Consider the following 6,000-nt stretch of genomic DNA (forward strand, 5'->3'; position numbering starts at 1 on the left):
ACAACCATGACATGCTCATTGCCGAGTGTGCGAAGTACTTCTACTATTTGCCCGTATAGTTTTTTGGTAAATAACGTGAGTTCGACGCTTCAATTTTGGCTACAGAACGTGAATTTTAAGGGCTGAAGTCACAATTGAAGCGTCGAACTTACGTTAAATACACCAACCAGAAGATTGTTGAGGTTGGCATGGTTGGACATAGGCACAAGAATGTTGGAAAGAGTTCGAATGCTTATCTCGCTACGCACACCGACAACATTCTTCATGCCGAGTTGTGGGCTGTGTAAACATAACGCCAACTCCTACTTTTTCAATGCAGTGTGCTACCTGTTTACGATTGAGATCAAAGTTAGCACCTACGTGCTCCAGAAGATCAGCGTTGCCACTTGAGCTTGATACCTCACGGGTTCCATGTTTTGCGACTTTTGCCAAGGCAGCAGTGTAAACAAATGCAGAAGCTGTGGATACGTTGAAGAGTTGGGCGCCATCTTCTACCGTACCGACAATATCTACATCTACCAAGTGATCAGCATTGATCGGAACTTGAGTAGCCAGTTGTCGCATAACCATTGCAGCATCGGCGATTTCTTCGATGCTTGCACTTTATCATCCGCATGCCAACCAAAAAGGCAGCAATCTGACTGTCACTGCACTGGGCAGTCATGATCTGCTGCATTACCTAAACTATTTTATCTAGGCTCAGGCCAAGGTGTTGTACTATCAGAATGATGGCTTCTTTTGTGTGTATTGTTTCACTCCATGAAATTCTTATATGGATTGTTTAAGGAAATTGGCCAGAAGGTCGTGACCTTGTTCGGTCATAATTGATTCTGGATGAAACTGGACTCCTTCAACTGGAAGCTCTTTATGGCGAACCCCCATAATCTCGTCATTGCTGCCATCTTCGCACTGAGTCCATGCAGTTACTTCAAGGCAGTCCGGCAGACTTTCTTTTTCAAGAACAAGTGAGTGGTAACGGGTTGTGGTTATCGGGTTGGTCAAACTGTTGAATACACCAAAGTCCCGGTGGTAAACCGGAGAAACTTTACCGTGCATGACCTGTCGAGCGCGAACAACTTTGGCACCATATACCTGACCAATACTTTGATGACCAAGGCAAACGCCAAGAATCGGGACCTTACCTTGAAAATGTCGTATGACATCCATTGATATGCTTGCCTCATTAGGGGTGCATGGGCCAGGGGAGATGACGATATGAGCAGGTTCGAGTTTTTCAATGTCCGCAATGGTAATGCGGTCGTTTCTGTGGACTTCTAAGTCTGCGCCAAGTTCTCCGAAGTATTGAACTAGATTAAAGGTAAATGAGTCGTAGTTATCGATCATTAACAGCATCAGTGTTTCACCTCTGAGGAGCGCTTATTTAATTTTATAGTACCATTAGATGATGGTTGCCAGATGCCCATAAATCCGATTTGAGCCATGGTTACGACACGAATATGGCACGTACTTTATTCTTGAGCTTCTTTCCATTCCAAGTCAGGGCTAGAGTCGGCAAGAATCCCTGCGCCTGCTTGAATATGAAGCTGACGATCCTTGATGACTGCTGTCCTGATAGTAATAGCAGTGTCCATATTGTCATTTCATGCCAAGTAGCCGACAACGCCGGCATAAACTACACGTTTAACTAGCTCCATTGCGTCGATTATTTTCATGGCTTGTACTTTTGGAACGCCACTTAATGTCCCAGCTGGTAGCGTAGCTTTTAGTACATCAAGGGCATACAGTCCACTTTTTAGCTCATTGGTTACGTTGGAAACAATATGCATGACATGTGAGTAGCGTTCGATCACCATTTGATTGGTAAGGTTTACGGATCCTGTTTTTGTGACACGACCAACGTCGTTTCTTCCAAGATTAATCAGCATAAGATGCTCAGCGAGCTCTTTGTGGTCATTAAGCATCTCCTGCTCCATGGCCTTATCTTTCTGGTGAGGCTCTTTTAATACGACAATGCAACCGCTAAAACATCATGGTTTTCGATATATCAGGTAACGAAAAATAAACGGTTTTATGGTTATATAATGTCGTCAAACCAATAATTTCATAACCACGTCTCTTGTGAACGCATCTGGCGCCAATACCTTATATTATGCATTCTGCTAACTAGCTCATGATAATTTGGATGCTATCATTTAGTTTTTGGAATCCACGCTCCAACAAGAGCGTGGCACCATAGGGAGTTATATCCAGACTGAAGGTAACGAAGTGTTGCGCCTCCTCTTCCAAGGGTATCTGTATAAGCAGACCAATGATTAGCTGCAGCAATCGTCGGTAACTGATAGCGACGGGGGGCAGAGGAATTGCGTTAGGGGAAATATCTCCTGGCAACTGACCAGCTTGTTTGATTCTGTCGTAGTCAGGCGTCGCAGTTACAGCCAGCGAAAGCAATTCAGCGTGTTCCCGCCGTATGCTTAGTTAAATCTCAATACTGACAAGTACTCTGGTGGAATGAGGGGAAAATTGTCAGCGATGTGATTGATCGCTATTATGATCTGACGATTACACGACATAGTTAGAGTTGCCACTGTATGGTTAGAAACCGATAGGCCATGCAACTGGTAGCGGATACGGCTCAAGCCTTTTAGGCTGTTTACGAACAGCTAGATGTTGTGATTGAGCAAACAGAAGACCTGCAGATCCTCAGTTTTTACGGTAATGGTTGGGTGATGCGGCTGGAATGGTTGAGGGAGCAACACGGAAGAACGCGCAAAAGAGTCAGTAGAAGCTGCAAACTAGGCTCAGTCCGGGAGAGAAGGAAGATAGTAAACGAATGGCACAGGTAGCCACAGTTTATTTATACGGTAAAACCCATTCATCGAACGGCAGAATCGGTCATGGATATGGATCGGAAGAGCGACAGTGTTGTTAAATTCCGTTCTCCGGCTAAGAATAAGAGAGTGTGGGTCAGTGTAGGGAAAGAGGCGTAAGCCATGATAGGAGAGGCTTTAGATGAAGCGCTTAGGCGATATCAGGAGTAGAAATGGCAGTTGGTCATTGTTATTGATGGACACCCTCATCAGCTGAAACTGATTACCGTGATTATGAAAACGAATGGAGTTAAGGCAACCATCATCATGTACTCTATTCATGTACTTGAATATCTGTGGAAAGCCGGTCACTGCTTACATGACAAGGTGGAGGAGGTTATTGAAAGCATGGTGGTAGAACTGTCTATGGAGATACTCAGAGGAGAGTATGACAAGTGGCTAGGTGAATTCGGCAAAGTGCGAGCAATGGAGGTCTGCCAAAACTGGGGGCCATTGATAAGTGTGCAGACGATCTTCAAAAAACCGTCCTAAGGCTCTGCTGTAACAAGGGCTGTATGCTGGCTATCCGATCGTCAGTGGAGTCATTGAGGGAGCTTGCCGCCATTTGATTAATGGCCGTATGGATTTGACCTAGGCAAAGTGAGTTTGCAAGAGGCAGAGGCTGTGTTGAAGCTACGCTCACTGGATTTAAGTGAAGATTGGCAGGCGTATTGGAACTTTCATAAGTAATGCTCTTGCCTTTGTAACATGGAGAACTAATGAATGAGGCGTCGTAGCAAGGGAACTACTACCAAATAAAATCATCACGCGAAAGCATGAAGCAGTCTTTAACCATTCATATAAGAAATATACTGACTCGTAAAAAACACCTAAAATTTGGATGTTCGTACATTGTCTTTACTTCAAACCAACCACATGTCGTTCTTGATTATTGATCGTTAACTCATTAATTCCATGGGAACAAACTAATAGCCATCTGGCGGCGTGGTTATGGCATGGCTTTTTCCTCTGATTTGGAAAGAATCGGCTTTGCCTTTGGGTGTGGTTCCCTTGTTACGACGCTATGTTCATTAGTTCTACATGTTACGAAGGTGAGAGTATTCCTTATGAAAGTTCCAATACGCCTGCCAATATTCACTTGAATCCAGTGAGCGTAGTTTCAACACAGCTACTGTCCCTTGCAAACTCTACTTTGCCACGGTTAGATCCATACGGTTATTGATCAAATGGAGGGAAGCTCCTTTAATGACGTCACTGACAATCGGATAGCCAGCATCCAGCGCCATGTCATTGCAGAGCTTGGGCCGGTTTTTTTGAAGATAGTCTGCACACTTATCAATGGCCTCACGTTTTGTCAGCCTCTCTAACTCACACTTTGCCTGATTCCCATGGTCACCTTTCCAGACTCTCCCCTGAGTATCTTCAGAGGCAGTTCTGCCACCATGCTTTCAATAACCTCATACACCTTGTCGTGTGTGCAGTGATCGGCTTTCCACAGATATTAAAGTATACGGATAAAGTCCATGATGATGGTTGTCTTAACTCCTTTTTTTCATAATCAGGGTAATCAGTTTCTGCTTATGAGGGTGCTCATCAATAACAATGACCAACTGGCGTTTTTGCTCCGTATTTAGTCTGAGCGCGTCCTCGAAAGCTTATTATATCTAGGCTTACACCTCTCTGCCTACACTGGGCCACACTCTCTTATGCTTGGTTGGAGGACGTAATTTAACAATGTTGTCGCTCTTCCGATCCATATCTATGACCGATTCTGCCGTTCGATTATTCGGTTTTACCGTATAAAAGGTGGCTACCTGTGCTATTCGTTTGTGATATTTCTTCTCTCCCGTACTGAGCATGGTTTGCAGCTCCTGCTGACGTTTTTGCGCGTTCTTCTTGGTTGCTTCTATCAACCATTCCTAGGCGCATCACTAGGCCATACCGTCAAAACTGAGGATCTGAAGGTCTTCCGGTTGTTCAATACCAACCTTGCGCTGTTCGTAAAAAGCCTCAAATTCTTGAGCCGTATCCGCTACTAGGTGCATAGTCTGTCATTTTCTAACCATACTTGGGCAGCTCTGACGATGTCGTTTAATTGTTTGATTATAAGAGCGATCCATATATCGCGACAATTTTTTCCGTGATGCTATCAGAGTACTTGTCAGTATTGAGGTTTAACTGATCATCCAGCGGACACACGCTGGATTGCTTTCGCTGGCTGTAACTGCGACGCCTGACTACGTTAGAACCAAACAAGATGGTCAGTTGTTGGGAGGTATTTTTTCTAACCTGATTTCTCTGCCCACCGGTGCTACTCGTTATCGTCGATTACTGCGGCTCATCATTGGCCTGTTATCCAGATACCATTGGATGAGAAGGCGCCACACTGCGTTGTCTTCAGTCATGATGTAGCTCTCTATGGTACCATGCTCTTGTTGGATAGTGGATTCAAGGTGCTGAATGCTAGCGTCCAACTGATCACGAATTGGTGAGAAGAATGAATAATCGATGGGTATTGGCGTAGAATGCGTTAACAAGAGACGGTGTTATGTAGTTATTGGTTTGATGACGTTATATCACCATAAAACCGTCTATTTTTCGTTACCAGATATATCGAAAACCATGATGTTTTAGGGGTTGCATTGTCGTATCAAAAGGACCACCATCTTTGTCTTTTCAGCTCATGTCTTATTCTGTGCTGTAGCGCAGCATAGACCATCATATATAGTGTCATCACCATCAGCAGCGCTTAAATGCGTTCAGGCTTTTTTAGATAAAGGGACGATGCCAAGCAATCTTGTCTCTTCAGCAATCGAAATCCTCTTTCAACGTGTTGTTGCGACTTATAGGTAGACAACAATTCACCTGCATGCAGATTGTCCTGATTAAGGTAATTCGTGCCCAGAATAAAGCAACCCAGTGAAGTCTGTGCATCCTCGTATTGCTCGCGTGCTACGAAACAGGCTGCTTGTACGTGGTATTCCATATGGTCAGGCTCACTATCCGGCGATGGACGGTCTTTTTCCCATAGCAGGGCTTGTCCGTCCGATAACCTCTGGCTCTGAGCACGGACAGTATTAACATTGCTTTTGCCAGAGAGGAAATGCCTTCAAAGCATCATCCAAGCAGCGAAATGCCTTTTCGGCAAGTTTTTTCAGATTACCGTCCTCTTAAGTGACTTTTTCTGTACCCTTTTGGTCAGGCTTTTTGG

This window comes from Borostomias antarcticus (genome assembly GCF_949987555.1).
Source record: "Borostomias antarcticus genome assembly, contig: scaffold_77, whole genome shotgun sequence".
Classification (NCBI taxonomy): Eukaryota; Metazoa; Chordata; class Actinopteri; order Stomiiformes; family Stomiidae; genus Borostomias; species Borostomias antarcticus.